This window comes from Nyctibius grandis, chromosome Z (genome assembly GCF_013368605.1).
Source record: "Nyctibius grandis isolate bNycGra1 chromosome Z, bNycGra1.pri, whole genome shotgun sequence".
Taxonomy (NCBI): Eukaryota; Metazoa; Chordata; class Aves; order Nyctibiiformes; family Nyctibiidae; genus Nyctibius; species Nyctibius grandis.
This window is the reverse complement of record NC_090695.1, coordinates 11,393,557-11,410,530: the sequence shown is the minus strand read 5'-3', so window position 1 is coordinate 11,410,530 and position 16,974 is coordinate 11,393,557.

Sequence of the window (16,974 nt, the reverse complement as noted above, 5' to 3'; positions counted from 1 at the left end):
AAAAGGAAAGAGTGAGCTGGGGGGAGAGATTGAGAATGTGAGTAAGCATGGTGCAATTCAGAGCACCAAAATAAAACAAAGATGCATCTTGTGTTATTGTTTCCGAGAGACAGTTCAGTGGTGGGTTGGGAAGACGTAGACAGTTGGAGTCAGGCTTTCTGGACTAATGTTTAAAACATATCAGCTGAATCTTGTCAGCTCTGAACCATAAACATTGCAGAGACAGGCTGCAGGCTTGAGCAGGTTTGAACGCTGATGTGTACTGTAGAGCGATAGCCAAGCTGATGCAGAACAGCACAACCAGAGTCTGCAGGCTCAGGGGAGCGGGTGGGTAGGCAGGGTCTGTCCCAGGTACCCACAGAGCTGGGAGACCCCTGCTAAAGCGGGCAACAGCATGAACTTTGGTCAGTATCCCCTCCTGTGGTTTCTGAGTGATTTGGAACAAATTTAGAGCTAGAAACCTTAAAAACACTTCCAGAAAATGGTATGGACTTGCTTGCTGTTTAAGCAGGCATCTGTTGAAATGCTACAGCAATGTAATCAGAAGTTCAGTCATCATTTGTCAGGAACAATAATTACTGTTGAGCCTTAGGAGTTAAGAGCTTTATTCTACTCTCATTGACATGAAGACAACCTTTGTCACTAGCAGTACCAGACCATGGCTGGTAATCACCAGACCATGGTTATTTCTCTGGGAACTGTTACAGAGATTGTCTGAATGCACTAGTGTATTTGAATGAAGAATATGAAACCAGTCTTTAGATTAGCTATATATTCTAGCTATTGGGAGTCCAGAGCCAGTCGATCCTCCTGGGGGATCCAAGCTGTAATTTTCACAGTGTGGTAACTTGAGCTCATCAACCACAGGGCAAAGTGACACTTTCTTTTACTTCGGGCTAGATAAGCCAAACCAGTATTCTTCCAGAAGAGTATGTTCAGCAACAAGGCTGAGAGTAACTGGCCCAATGTCATGGTTAAAAAACCTGAGCTTTTGATTTTTGCTATGAAGTCTTTTACCACCGGCAGAGAGCAATAAAACATGTCAGTGAAACAATTCTTTGCTTCTAACCGCACCAATGTTGGATTCAAGTTATTTCCTTGGATGTTTACACTCTTGGGGTATTTTTTCATATGTCTATTACTTTGAAAACAAGAGCTCCAAAAGCCTCTGCTATCTGCCACTTTGACTTCTGTCACACAGTCAAGAAGGACAGGGTAGCAAGCGTTACCCTACTTAAGATTCAGAGGATTTTTAATGCCTTTTTAGAAAAAAAAAATAGAAAATCAGATTTGCATTGGATTTTATTTTGCTTCTTTGCTGATACTCCCAAATTTGATCTGTTCCCAACTTTCTACTATTACTGATCAGAAAGGCACAAAACTCTTCTTGACATGAATCCAGAAGCGCACAGCTAAGTGGGAGTGAAATACTGAGACATGAGACACAGGGCTGTCCATCCCAGCTTGTGGCCTGCTAGCCTAATTTTTCTACAGCAGAGCAGGAAGCATTAAAAGCATCAGCCATGGTATGCCAAACTTCAAGGAATTGAGGTCTTTGCATATAATATTGGTATGCCAGTTGATTCATAAAACTCAGGTAAGGGCTGAACATCATCTATTTGTATGGGAGGAAAAGCAAGACTCTTTAACTGGATGCTATTGTTTTTGAGCATTTTAATTGCTACTTCCTCATCAGGACTACAGATGGTGAATTCTTTAAATTTTAATGGTTTAGAAGTTCACAAATTTGGTTAACTTTTCAATTAATCCAGTTGAAAAGAATAACAAAGTGTATTAAAAAATCAACCACACGTTAATACTTCTGGATTGAAAAAAATCCTCGATGCTTGTCACTACTGAAATCCATACTTGTAAGACTGGCTTACTTTCAGAGCATCCTTAAAAAGAAGGAGCATGTACCTTGTTTCAGCAGCATCCGTGTCAGCTATATGTATGACTGTCCCACTGGAAAGCTGCCTCTTCCCATCCTGCACCACAGCATGCTCTTCTGGACTGCTTGCTGCTTTGCTCATGAGGACAGGAAACCATGGGTTGCTTTTCAAGAGACCAGAGTTAAGATAAGCATTGCAGTGCCTGAAGTAGCCTCAGCATTTGAGTGAGGCCAAGTCCTGCTGCCCAGGAAACCATGAGCAGTGTCAAAAAAATGTAGACAACAAATTATGCCAGTAGGCAAAACCTATTTAAGTATCTATGTAGCTAGCTAGCTAGCTATCCACACCAGCCAAAAACACGTAATGACACGATTGTTCATCGTAGCTCCAAACTCATCAAATCACTGAGCTCGGTGTAATGATCCTTTCATCCTCCTCATCAACTGAAGAGCATGTCCCCAGAGTAATCTCCTGGGTTTTACACTGACTCTGGAACAAGGTTTGGGGAGGACTAGAGCAGAATTCATCAAGAGGATTCCCCCCCTCTCCCCTTACCTTGCAACAGTGAAGGACTGGATTGAGCTCTTAGTGTGGGCAGGAGTTCAGTGTTTGTTCTTATTTGGGTCCGAGTTGTGACAGTTCAGAAGAGCCAGACATCAGGAAACCCTGACTCAACACTTCATCTCTTTCCAGGAAACTTCTCTGCTGGGAAAGTCCCTGGGCTAAAGTTGATGAATTTAAGTGCTCTTTAAACTTTGCAAAGGAAACCTTGTACCACCCAAGACTTCCTCCAGTGCACTCTCTGACTTCTCAGTTGAACATTAAGGTAGGGAACTGATGCCTTACCCACACCACCCACAGAAGATTTCTGACACTGATGACCAGAGATGTCCCAACCAAAAATGCAAAACATTGAGAGAAAATGTCACACCGCCTAAATAAGAGATGCATTGTGTTTTGTGCTTCCTTTTGTTTCCACATGCCTCAGTTTGGGCAACAGCCCTATGTTGTAGTGTTGGTGGCAAATAGAGAACTACACTGACCTGAGTTTCGTGCCTAGAAGTGTTTTGTATTTTATTCAAAGCACAAGATCCACTAGGGAAATCTCTGGACCTGAAACTGCAGGACTTAGTTCTATGAATGTGTTTATCTAAAGACTGTTTTATCTCGCAGCATTAACTTTGCCTAGGTATAACGTGGTAAAGAACTGTACGTGCATGGGGAAGGGAGAGAGAACTTCCACTGAATGACTTTTTCAGCCTTACGTCATTATCTAAAGCCTAGTATTTAAGAAGCCACTCTCTGGGACTGAGGAATGCTGATGGGCTTTGCAGATAATGCAAGCTGCTTAAGGAACTGTACACAGAAATCACCAAGAGTGTGTACCTGCCCTGCTCAAACCTGTCTGTTGCTGGCAAACCCTTCTTTATATTAATCAGTGCAGTCCTGGCCACCAGAGTACTTGGTACCTTGGTAGGGATTGGACTACTCCTATTTTAACACACGTTATTTCCAGTATGTTCAAAGTAAAGACATTTTAACATACTGCCTTTAACTCAGCCTCCGTTTCTTTTTGCTTTGGGCTCTTCCGAGGTCAAAATTAACCTTTTCTTCAAAAATGAGGAATGAGTAACACTTGCTTTTTTCACAGCTCTGGGACAGGAGATGACAAAGAGTTCACAGTTTATTCTGATTTGGATCCCAGTTGTGACGATGACAGAGAACAGCTAGATGTCAGGCACCAAACCTCTCGGAAAGATAAATGTGTCCTCATCCTCCCAATTTACCCACTCTGTCCCCAACTAAGAAACAGGCACTTATTTGTGCCATGTAATGACAAATCCTCCAAGATAAGCTTGGAGCCCCAAATTTTCCAAAGGTCCAGTGCCCTCTGTTTTTCTTTTGTCTAGAGCAGGTCTGGTTCCTTATCAGTGTCCGGGCATTGGGGTGATAGTGCAGTTAGGAGTGTTTACTTGACATTTGTGTAAAAACATTGCTGAAAGCAGCCTAAGCAGCCTCAGGACTCTGTTCCTGCCTTCTTTCTTGATGCTATGTGCCATGTTGGTGATGGCTGGACAGGGCTGTGCCAGGTCAGGCAGTGCAGGCAGGGAGTGACACCGGGCAATGTCAAATGAAGATCTGGACTTGCCTGCTGAAGGTGCTGCTCAGCAGAGCCTCTTATGGTCAAGGAAGCTGCAGTGAGTAACATGCCATGGACTGCAGCATAGCACTGCAGCCTCTGTCCTTGGCAGAGGCAACTGATGGTGGACTAAACATACCATTATTAGAGCTTACATAATATTTACAGTAGTAGTATAATTAGGATTCACATTATTCTTGTAATATTCTAAGAAAAGTTTTGTTACTTTTTGTTGTTACTATGTGAACTGGTGGGGGTTTTTTTGTTTTTGTTTTTGGTTTTTTTTTTTGCTTAGCATCATCAAAACAGCCATCTTTGGTGACATCTGGATTGTTTGACTGTTTGTACAAAAACTTGTGATAGTGACTTCCTCCTGTAGATAGCAAACATGTCAGATTATGCAATTTCTGGGTAGATAATTTTAACAAATTCTTGTTAGCATTGTCTGGCCTCAAATGCAGGAATGGTCTATGAGAAACATGGCAGTATTTGTAGTCTAGTTGCTTGTTCATATGGCTGAGCTACATTTTTCAGTAGCATAAGTCCATTTGAGACAATTTGACCAACTTGGTTTTATAAAGGACAAGTCTTCAGGCAGAAATACTAGTTTACAAACATTTAAATGCTGACTCGTGCCAGTATCCTAGCCTTGATGCTGTGTAAATGACTGGTTCCTGCTAGTGGTTTGTACTGTGGCAGGGTCCCCATCAACATCAGTGTCCGTAGTGGAGCTACACAGTGAGACACAAGAGTAAGAATATTAGCTAGTGTAAATGGTCATGGCCCAGATGACTAACTTCAGAGAGAAGTATCAATACTGGATGCTTCATCTGTATTGCATCAGGTGTAACTGCACGTGTTAGATGCCGCAGTTCTAAAATCAGCAGGAACGGTGCTAGGGAGTGAATTTATGACTAGTGGAGAAGGTCTCGAAACTAAGGAGGGTCTGTAACACGTTGTAACTTGTCCTGTGGAGCTCAAGAAGTTTTGGGAATCCTGCTGCCATTTCTGCAGCATTGTGCTGGCCTACTTCTCTGCATTTCCCTGTTGGGTGTCCTCTCCAACATGTGCCCGCAGAACTGTGCCACCATGCAATGCTTCTCGGTCCCTTTCTGCACAAGCCACGTAGATCTCTACTGCACTGTGCAAGGTGGGGTCGTGAATGCTGCCTGGGAGCTGTGGTCTCCTGCTCCTGGTGGCACTCCCACCTAACCTGCAGCCGGGCAAAAGCACCTGGGTTACAGAAGAAAAGCTTGTGTGTGTTTTGGGGGAGTTTAACATAGATTTTTTTCCCAGCAGGAGGGCAGACAGAAGGAGAACAAATCTTGCTGGTGTGAAGGAAAGAGCATGTCGCAGCCGGGGCATATTTCTTCCCAAGTTGGACAGGAGGATCTTTGCTGGAAGATCTGAATAACTGATGCCAAATCTGCTGGGCATAACCAACACATGTTTTCACCTCTATTTAAAATCGTTCTTAATCATATGCTAAACAGGGATCAAGAGTCAAGTGAGTGACATGCACAAAGACAACACTACCCTGCAGCCAGTGAGAGACATCACCTGCTTAACTTCCCAGCTAAGAAAAAACCCACCATCTCATTCCAAGCGAAATACTCAGAAAGGGGCAAAGCAATCTCACTGCTGGGGCAGACCTCAGCTCTGTGGGTGTGAAAATAACCACACAGAACATACCAGTAAAACTTCCCATTAATGCAGTTCGCAGCTAGTAACATGCATAACATACCTCGGAAAGAACAGGAGTGATGTTACGGAGTGCCTTTTTGCTCCTTGCTAGGAGCTGAATTTGAAAAAGCCCCCATGATCATCTTTCCTCCCTTCTGTTATTCTCAAGGTCTTGTGTATGGGCAAAAAGAAAGAACACCTTACATCTAAGTAAAGCCAAGAATGTATTGTTAATTGAAATCTGAAGGGTCTATTATTGCTAGTCCAAAACTAATTGTTATAGAAAAGGATTAATAATAATGCAGTTAAAATACTTCAATACAGGCAAAAGTGTCAGTAATAATACAATTACAATTTTAACACACACGTCCTAGTTTTTAATCAATTTTCTGAGCTGACAGCGGCGGCAGCAGCGAAAGCGGTGGCAGCGACTTGAGGTTAGTGCGGGGGCGAGGGCGACATCGGGCTTAACCGGGCGGTTTTTCGTACTCTGGGCCCCCCCTGAGCCTCCCGCGAGCATCAGCCCCGAGCTGCTTCCCTGTGACCCCGGACCCGGACCCGGAGGTTCCCGGCAACGAATCAGGAGAGGAGGGGGCGTAGCCGGAGGCACCGCGGAGGCACCGCAGGCGATTTAAACGCTCCACCCCCTGTTATCGTTGATAAAGAGCCTCCTGGAGGGCAGGGACTAGTCCCTGGCCAGAGGGGAGAGGGAGATTCAGCTGTGACTGTGTGAGTCAGCAGTGACTGGGTGTGTCCCAGGGCAGGAGAGGCTGCAGTTGTTTGCAGCTCGTTGGGGAGGGCGCTGACTCCCTCCCAGTGCACAAGGCGAGGAAGGTGCCAAGGAGCTGTGAACCAGGGGTGTCACCAACAGGTATTTCCCAGTTCAGTGAAAGAACAATGGTATCTACCCGGTGGAAGAAGACCAAAATGGATGTGGGAACCCAGACAGAGCTCCCACGGAAGGAGGCGATGGTGCAGGTTGCGGGCTGCAGGGAATGCTATACCGTCTCTGTGGTATCAGGGGGCTGTGTGCGCTGTGAGCAAGTAGATGATCTGCTCGGCCGAGCGGCACAGCTGCAAAGCCAGGTTGAAAGGCTTCAAGCCGAAGTAGAAAGGCTTAGGAGCATTCGGGAGGCTGAAATGGAGATAGACTGGTGGAGCCAGGCTCTGCCCTCCCTGCAACAAAAATGGGAGCACCTGCCGGAGAGCTCCCAGGATCGAGGGACCCCTGTACTCTGCCCCTCTCAGGTGGAAAACAATAACCTAGAGGAGAGGAGTGAGTGGAGGCAAGTCTATGGCCGTGGCAAAAGACGAGTGTCCTCCTTGCCTGCCTCGCCTCCACAGGTGCCTCTGAGCAATAGATATGAAGCCCTAGTGGAATACAGCCGGTCCAATGGGGATGTGGTGGAGAGGCAACCTATATCAGAGGTCCCACCACAGTCAGAAAAACCTGACAGGCGTATAGCTACCTCCTCCACAAGGAAGAAGAGAAGAGTTTTAGTGGTTGGAGACTCCTTCCTAAAGGGATCTGAGGGCCCAATATGCAGAGCTGACCCCCACCACAGGGAGGTCTGCAGCCTGCCTGGAGCCTGAATCAGGGATATCACCAGGCAACTCCCCAACCTGGTGCAGGCCACAGACTACTACCCCCTGCTGATCTTCCAGACAGGTGGGGAAGAAGCTGCATCCCGTAGTCTGAGGGGGATGAAGAAAGACTACAAGGCCCTAGGGCGGTTGGTGAAAGAGTCTGGAGCACAAGTTGTTTTCTCCTCCCTCCTTCCATTTTCAGGTGATGACGTTGTTTGGAATAGTAGGATTCTCTCTATTAACGCCTGGCTACGAGACTGGTGCTACAGGCAGGGCTTTGGGTTCTTTGATAATGGCTGGTTTTATAAGACAACAGGCGTGACAGTGATACATGGGAAAGGTTTATGTCATAGGGGCAAAAGTGTTCTGGGACAGGAATTAGCAGGGCTCATTCGGAGAGCTTTAAACTAGATTCGAAGGGGGATGGGGTGGTAGCTGGGCTTGCACCACTGGGGCAACGCTCTAGTGTTGAGGTAGACCAGGAGGCCTCCCATCCCCCTGGGGTGAAATCAGGGGGTGAATCTGGGATGAAATCGGTGTGCCCAGCTCGCTCCCTGAAATGCCTGTACACCAATGCACGCAGCATGGGGAATAAGCAGGAGGAGTTAGAAATCCGTGTTCGGTCAGGGGGCTATGATCTAGTGGCAATTACAGAGACTTGGTGGGACGCCTCGCATGACTGGAATGTGGTCATGGATGGCTATGTCCTGTTCAGGAAAGACAGGCCGCTAAGGAGAGGTGGTGGAGTTGCTCTTTATGTGAGTGAGCAGCTAGAATGTATTGAGTTCTGTCCAGAGGCGGATCAGGAGCGAGTTGAGAGTTTGTGGGTGCGAATTAAGGGGCAGGCTGGCAGGGGTGATACTGTTGTGGGTGTCTATTACAGGCCACCGGATCAGGATGAGGACGGTGATGAGGCCTTCTACAGGCAGCTGAGAGCAGTCTCGCAATTACAGGGCCTGGTTGTTGTGGGGGATTTCAACTACCCTGATATTTGCTGGGAGGCCTACTCAGCCAGCCATCCCCAGTCCAGGAGGTTCCTCCAGTGCGTTGATGATAACTTTCTGATGCAAATGGTGGATGAGCCAACTAGGAGAGGAGCGCTGCTGGATCTGATCCTCACTAACAAGGAGGGTCTGGTTGAAGAGGTGAAGGTTGAGGGCAGCCTTGGTTGTAGCGACCATGAGATGGTAGAGTTCAGGATCTCATGTGGCAGGAACAGAATAGCTAGCAGAATCACAACCCTGAACTTCAGGAGGGCCAACTTTGGCCTTTTGAAGCAATTGCTAGGGGAAATCCCATGGGACAGGGTACTAGAAGGTAAGGGGGCCCAAGATAGTTGGTTAGCATTCAAGGACTGCTTGTTCCGAGCTCAAGATCAGAGCATCCCAGCAGGCAGGAAGTCAAGGAAGAGTACTGGGAGACCTGCATGGTTAAACAGGGAACTGCTGGGCAAACTCAAGTGGAAGAAGAGGGTGTACAGATCGTGGAAGGAGGGGCTGGCCACTTGGGAGGAATATAAGTCTGTTGTCAGAGGATGTAGGGAGGCAACTAGGAAAGCTAAGGCCTCCTTGGAATTAAACCTTGCGAGAGAGGTCAAGGACAACAGAAAGGGCTTCTTCAAATACATTGCAGATAAAGCCAACACTAGAGGCAATGTAGGCCCACTGATGAATGAGGTGGGGGCCCTGGAGACAGAGGATAAAAAGAAGGCGGAGTTACTGAATGCCTTCTTTGCCTCTGTCTATACTGCTGGAGGCTGTCCTGAGGAGCCCCGGACCCCTGCGGCCTCAGAAGAAGTCAGGATAGAGGAGGAATCTGTCTTGGTTGATGAGGGCTGGGTCAGGGACCAATTAAGCAACCTGGACATCCATAAATCCATGGGCCCTGATGGGATGCACCCGCGGGTGTTGAGGGAGCTGGCGGAAGTCATTGCTAGGCCACTCTCCATCATCTTTGCTAAGTCGTGGGCAATGGGAGAGGTGCCTGAGGACTGGAGAAAAGCGAATGTCACTCCAGTCTTCAAAAAGGGCAAGAAGGAGGACGCGGGTAACTATAGACCAGTCAGCCTCACCTCCATCCCCAGAAAGGTGATGGAGCAACTTGTTCTTGGTGCTGTCTCTAGGCACATCAAGGATAGGGGGATCATTAGGGGCACTCAGCATGGCTTCACCAACGGGAAGTCTTGCTCAACCAACTTGATAGCCTTTTATGAGGATGTTACCCGGTGGATAGATGATGGTAAAGCTGTGGATGTGGTCTATCTCGATTTCAGTAAAGCGTTTGACACAATCTCCCACAGCATCCTCGCAGCTAAACTGGGGAAGTGTGGTCTGGATGATCGGGTAGTGAGGTGGATTGTAAACTGGCTGAAGGAAAGAAGCCAGAGAGTAGTGGTCAGCGGGACAGAGTCCAGTTGGAGGTCTGTGTCTAGCGGAGTTCCGCAAGGGTCGGTTCTGGGACCAGTTCTATTCAATATATTCATTAATGACTTGGATGAGGGATTAGAGTGCGCTGTCAGCAAGTTCGCTGATGACACAAAACTGGGAGGAGTGGCTGATGTGCCGGAAGGCTGCACAGCCATTCAGAGAGGCCTAGACAGGCTGGAGAGTTGGGCGGGGAGAAATTTAATGAAATATAACAAGGGCAAGTGTAGAGTCCTGCATCTGGGCAAGAACAACCCCATGTACCAGTACAAGTTGGGGACAGAGCTGTTGGAGACCAGCGTAGGGAAAAGGGACCTGGGGGTCCTAGTGGACAATAGGATGACCATGAGCCAGCAGTGTGCCCTTGTGGCCAAGAAGGCCAATGGCATCCTGGGGTGGATTAGAAGGGGTGTGGTCAGCAGGTCAAGAGAGGTTCTCCTCCCCCTCTACTCTGGCCTGGTGAGGCCGCATCTGGAGTATTGTGTCCAGTTCTGGGCCCCTCAGTTCAAGAACGACAGGGAACTGCTAGAGAGAGTCCAGCGCAGAGCCACGAAGATGATTAAGGGAGTGGAACATCTCCCTTATGAGGAGAGGCTGAGGGAGCTGGGTCTCTTTAGCTTAGAGAAGAGGAGACTGAGGGGTGACCTCATTAATGTTTATAAATATGTAAAGGGCAAGTGTCGTGAGGATGGAGCCAGGCTCTTCTCAGTGACATCCCTTGACAGGACAAGGGGCAATGGGTGCAAGCTGGAACACAGGAGGTTCTGCATAAATATGAGGAAAAACTTCTTTACGGTGAGGGTGACCGAACACTGGAACAGGCTGCCCAGAGAGGTTGTGGAGTCTCCTTCTCTGGAGACATTCAAAACCCGCCTGGACGCGTTCCTGTGTGATATGGTCTAGGCAATCCTGCCCCGGCAGGGGGATTGGACTAGATGATCTTTCGAGGTCCCTTCCAATCCCTAACATTCTGTGATTCTGTGATTCTGTGATTCTGTGATTCTGGGGATTACGTTGTTCCCTTCTGTTGTTGCTCTGGGTCTTAAAGTCAGCATCTTCAGCGTGCAGAATGACTTAACACTGTAAATCTTCAGCTTCTGATGTCCTTTGTTGGGAATATTATCACGCTGATGTCCTAGGATCTACTTGAAGTAATTTACCTGTGTTTCCTAACATGTATCTACACTTTTTCTCTTTTTTCACTGGTCTGCAGCTCCATGTTACAGCTGAATTTACTGTACGTGGCATATTTCACCTACGTCAGAGACTATTTCTTTGTTCTCTTTTCTACCACTAAATTGAGTTTTGTCCAGGTCAGCATTTCTCTAACTGACCGTTGATGAAGGTCTGTGGGGTCTCCAACACCAAGCCTGTGCCCAGCTTTTATCATTTCATGCCTGTACTTGTCTATGCTGCATGCTGGGTCTCCACTTCTCAAGGCCTCTGCAGTGGTACAAGTATTTCTCAACCCTGTATTGTGTTAGTCATAAACATCTCATTATGCATAGAATTAATATTTTTAACTGCTATCTATCTGTATAAAACTGCACCATACAAAGATAAACAAAATTAAAACAAATTACCATGGGCAGCTGGTCAGTTAGAGAAATTGCTGTCACAGGAAGAAACGAAAGAAAGTTACAGGTAGAGCAAGAAACGCTCAGACAGAGCATCCCTGGTTAGGCTGTCATTCTGAAGCTCTACAAACTCACTACAAAGCTGGTGGCCTGTTGACGGCAATGGCAACGCCAGGTCACAGGGCTACACTGCTGCACTTCCCCGCGTTTGTTGCCTGCCTCTCAGGGAATAAGGCATGCTATGGTGTTGAGTCCTCCTTTAAATTTTTATGATGCAGTGCATCTTCGGCAAGTCCATACCTCTCTAGCTGAGTGTTTACTGATAGAAGAGATTATGCAGATTTTGGAAATTTTAAAGATCAGGAACAGCTCTTGGTTTTTTTTAACCTCCCATATCATCCTGCGCCAGATCAAGCTTCCAGTGCACAAATATATATTTCAGGACCTTTCCTACCACTAGTACTGTGCTGCCTATCTGAATTGTTTGTGTCAAAGGCATGAGAAAATCTTGCTTGTAAAATAATGCTGGAGCCTTTAATGCCGTCATAACAGAAAGAGACAGAACAGCATAGAAAGACAACTCTAATTTGGTTCCCAAAACTGCTGTGTGGGAGAAAGGAGTCTGTAAGATTGAGAACATGTGCACTGCTGAAAGGAATTATCTGTGTTTCATTCAATGTTAAGAAGCATGAAAAAAACCCAGAATTTTAAAACTAAGGTAGATGTTTTGTTTTGTTTTTAATTTTGCATATCAAAACCTAGAGGGAAAAGAGAAGCACCCTTGTGTTTCATCATTTTAACAATGGCTGGCTGGTGATGTACGGTAAGATCCACGCCAGAACCAAAGCACTTCAGGTTTATCAGAACTGAACATTACGATTTACCTGAAACTGTGTTGCAGAAAGCTTTTTCACCAAAAATTTCAAATGTGTTTTTGCCTTAATTTACAGTGAAACGCAAACACAGGATTGCCTTTGAAAGGGAAATTCCATGATACGCTTCTCCTCACATGCCAGCAGACATGCTGCCCCCCGTCACCTCGAAGTGGCAGTCATAAGGATGTGATTTTTGCTTATACGGAAATGAGCTCCGAGTTACAAGGGCTGCAGCATCTGAGCCTGTTATTTAGGTCTTGCTGATATCTGACAAGCACTAGTTTTGCTGCCAAACCCCAGAGAAACTGGGGTTTGGCAGTTTCTCCTAGTCAGCGTTTACAAAGCCGCAGAAGTTCACAAGCTGTAGCTGGAGTCTCCTGTCCCAGTGATCTGCTTCCTCCAGTAATGAAGAGCATGCCCAGACTGGATGCTGGAGGTTGATACTGGAAAAAACAATCCAAAAACCAAACTATAGGAGCCAGGAGATAGTGGAGAAGGAATCTGTTCTCATCTTTATCCCATATACATGCCCTGTGACAGCTGTGGGCTCTGGGCAGGACTCCAGGCTGTGATAGCAGATCCCCTATCTCTCTGCTGAGTGAAGACTTTCGCTTGGTTGAGGAGGATCAAGTTAGAGATCATTTAGGCAAACTGGACACCCACAAATCCATGGGCCCCGGTGGGATGCACCCACAAATGCTGAGGGAACTGGCAGATGTTATTGCCGAGCCACTCTCCATCATCTTTGAAAGGTCATGGAGAACAGGAGAGGTGCCTGAGGACTGGAGGAAAGTGAATGTCACTCCAGTCTTCCAAAAGGGTAAGAAGGAGGATGTAGGAAACTACAGGCCAGTCAGCCTCACCTACATCCCTGGAAAGGTGATGGAACAGCTCAGTCTGGATGTCATGTTTAAGCATGTGGAGAAAAAGGAGGTTATCAGGAGTAGTCAACGTGGATTCACCAAGGGGAAATCATGCTTGACCAATCTGATGGCCTTCTATGATGGCATAACTGGCTGGGTAGATGAGGGGAGAGCAGTGGATGTTGTCTACCTTGACTTCAGCAAGGCTTTTGACACTGTCTCCCATAACATCCTCATAGGAAAGCTCAGGAAATGTGTGTTAGGTGAGTGGACAGTGAGGTGGATTGAGAACTGGCTGAATGGCAGAGCTCAGAGGGTTGTGAACAGCGGTGCTGAGTCTAGTTGGAGGCCTGTAGCTAGTGGTGTTCCCCAGGGGTCAGTACTGAGTCCAGTCCTGTTCAACTTATTCATCAATGATCTGGATGAAAGGACAGAGTGCACCCTCAGCAAGTTTGCTGATGACACAAAACTGGGAGGAGTGGCTGATACACGAGAAGGCTGTGCTGCCATTCAGCGAGACCTGGACAGGCTGGAGAGTTGGGCGGAGAGAAACATAATGAAGTTAAACAAAGGCAAGTGTAGGGTCCTGCACCTAGGGAGGAATAACCCCATGCGCCAGTACAGGCTGGGGGTTGACCTACTGGGAAACAGCTCTGCAGAGAAAGACCTGGGAGTCCTGGTGGACAAGTTCACCATGAGCCAGCATGTGCCCTTGTGACCGAGGCCAATGGTATCCTGGGGTGCATTAGGTAGAGTGTGGCCAGCAGGTCAAGGGAGGTTATCCTCCCCCTCTACACTGCCCTAGTGAGGCCGCACCTGGAGTACTGTGTCCAGTTCTGCCTCCCCCAGTTCAAGAAAGACAAGGAACTACTGGAGAGAGTCCAGCGGAGGGCTACAAAGATGATGAGGGGACTGGAGCATCTCTCTTATAAGGAAAGGGTGAGGGAGCTGGGTCTGTTTAGCCTGGAGAAGAGAAGACCGAGGGGGGATCTTATCAATGCTAACAAATACCGTAAGAGTGGGTGTTAAGAGGATGGGGCCAGACTCTTCTCAGTGGTGCCCGGTGACAGGACAAGGGGCAATGGGCATAAACTGAAACATGGGAAGTTTCACCAGAATATGAGGAAAAGCTTCTTTGCTTTGAGGGTGACAGAGCATTGGAACAGGCTGCCCAGGGAGGGTGGGGAATCTCCCTCTCTGGAGATATTCAAAACCCACCTGGACATGACCCCGTGCAATGTGCTCTAGGTGAACCTGCTTTGGTAGGGGATTGGACTAGATGATCTCCAGAGGTCCCTTCCAACCCCAACTATTCTGTGGTTCTGTGATTCTGTGAGTATGTTGCCAGAAGTGCTGCTTTCAGCTGGAAGGCATTAGGGCCACCACATGCCTGTCCTTCTCCTCAGGCTTTGGTCACGAGTCCCAGCAAACCTGCATTAAAGCCCTCATCACAAGTCTGGCGAGCCTGTTCGCAGAGACACTCTTGCTGGACTTTACCAACCATGTCACCTCTTGCCTTCCAGTCCTCATTCATCCGTGAGGGAGGGAAGATGCGGAAGGAGAACTCTACAGGCATGTCCAGTGCTTATACCCTAACAGTGGCAGCTGGCCACTGTGGGGATTAAGAAATTGGGCCAGACCTTTGGGCTGACCCAAACAAACTGTTTTTTAACTTCAAATGTTCTTACCATGCTGTAATTCCATAGCAGGGGCAGCTAGAGGGTGATTCAGTCGTCCAAATGCCAGCATCTGGTACCATTGGGTGTTCTGCCATCCCTTCAGCTTCTCTCCTAGGAGACCTCAAGTAAGTCCTGTGTAGCTCTATGCAGATACCAGGGGTGTCCTTGATGGCTAAAATGGCCCTAAGTACATATGGTTGGACTCTCCCTGTTTCTGGAACCAGGGCAGAATTTTGGGAGGACCCTCTCTGAACAGTGGTACTTTTGAAGGATTTGAATGTTCAGGTTCTGGTGGTCACAAGACATGAGATTATGGGCACTGCAGCATCAGGAGAGGGTAAATGCCAGTACTTGGCATTAGTCTGTTTTGAGATCTGGCCCTGGGACTTTAGTCTGCTGACTCATCCCTGTAAGAATCTGCTCTTCGCAGCCAGAGAAACGAGATGTAGCTGAGGCTACAGCAGCTCATATGCTAAGGTGGCACCATCTCAGGGCTCAGCATGTGCAGAGGAGCCCAACAATAGCTAATCCTTCGGGGTGTTAAAAGTCAATTCTAAAGTGAGCCAGCCATGGAGAGAAGGGAATCTGGGACATCACTAAGCTCGCTAGACCTATGGTGTATCACCAGTGTGTTGATGAGTAGAGCGAATGAGAAGGTGGCTGTTGGGGTAGGTAGGCCTGTGCTGAATCGTGCTGCCGTGTCAAGTGTGCCCTGATAGGGAAAAGCATCTGACTCACATGCCACCAGCAAGTTTCTGGAGACAGGAACCAAAACAGTCCCTGGTTATTTGGAGAGGAATCTCCAGAGAACAAGAAATAAAAACACATCCTATTTGTTGTTATTTTAGGAATGGTACCGCACAGACTGAAGTAATAGCTGCAGCCAGACAGGATCCATGGGCTGACAAGCGAAGCACTCCCCTCACTGACAGCTAATACAGCTTCTCCTCACCGCAGCCTCCAGCTACTCCTGCAGCCAATGCTTTGCCCGTGTCCTAGAAGAAAGAGCCTCTGCCCTCTCCTGTACAACTACCGAGATTGCTTCCTTAGCACCTTTTCCCCTCTCCTCTAATAGTGACTGCATGATCCCATATACCTGTAAAAATCCACATTTCAGAGGACTGGGACATCAAAAAATGATCAAGACCTCCCCTTTTGTCATGTGCCTGTGCCAAAAGCAGAGCCTTCACAACCACTCTTCTTTCTCCAGCCTGTTCCACCACTTTGTTACAATGGTCTTTAGGGAGCCTCTTTGAGGAGCAGCTAACCAGCTAACCAAAATCTCCTCTCCCATTTTGTCTCCCTTCTCAAATTTAAATAAAAAGATTTTTTTTTCCACCTTGCATAAAATCTTTTAAACTTAAAGTTTTATTATTTCAAGATGCATGACAAAAATAATTGATTTTTGATAAACATTTGTTGCTGAACTTCTTAAAAAGCTGAAGCATCTAGTGTTTTCCTTTTTCATTCTCCAACTGAAAACAGATTTGTGGTAGATCCCTTTTAGCCCAACCAGCAGGCAGGTTGGGTGTGACCACCCTCTTTGGAAGGAGTTCGGTAACATGGGCATGGTTTGCCCTATGCTGGCTGATCTCAGATTTGGAGAACAATCATAAGCACAATTGATTTCAGCTGGATAACTCAAACCACACAGGGAGACAGCATTTTTGAATGTAAAATCATTTTATTAGGATCAGGAGTTCAATTTAATTGGATTATAGCTTGGTTTAAAATGGGAATACTTTTCCCTTGACAATATTACTTACTGTCAGGGTTTCTTTTTTGGTGTATGTGAAAAGATCTCGGTTTTAATGGCAGGAAAAAACCCAAAGGTTTAGCCTGTAAAATTAGTCTTCTTTGGTGTATGGTGTTCTGATACATCATGCTTTTTTTTTTTTTAAAGCCTGCTAATTTAATTGTATTGACAATTAAACATCATGCTGATTCCCCTACCAAGTGTGAGTGGACATGTTCGTACCTGCATTTCTCACTGCTGGAGACCTTCTCGACAGTGGTGGTCACAGGTAGCACATTAAGAAACAATGCTAGTGCATGCAGACAATGGCAAAATACACGGTGGCTTCTCTCTTTTCTTTGAGTCGCTGTGCATTTCTTTTAACTTCCCTCCTGCCTAAATTCAATAAGATATCAGAATTTTTGGAAACTGAAATTGACAAGATCTCAGTCTCTGTTGTGGGTGTATAGATCATGTTAGATCTCACCGGTTTCTTTTTCTTAGTAGATTCAGTCCAGTG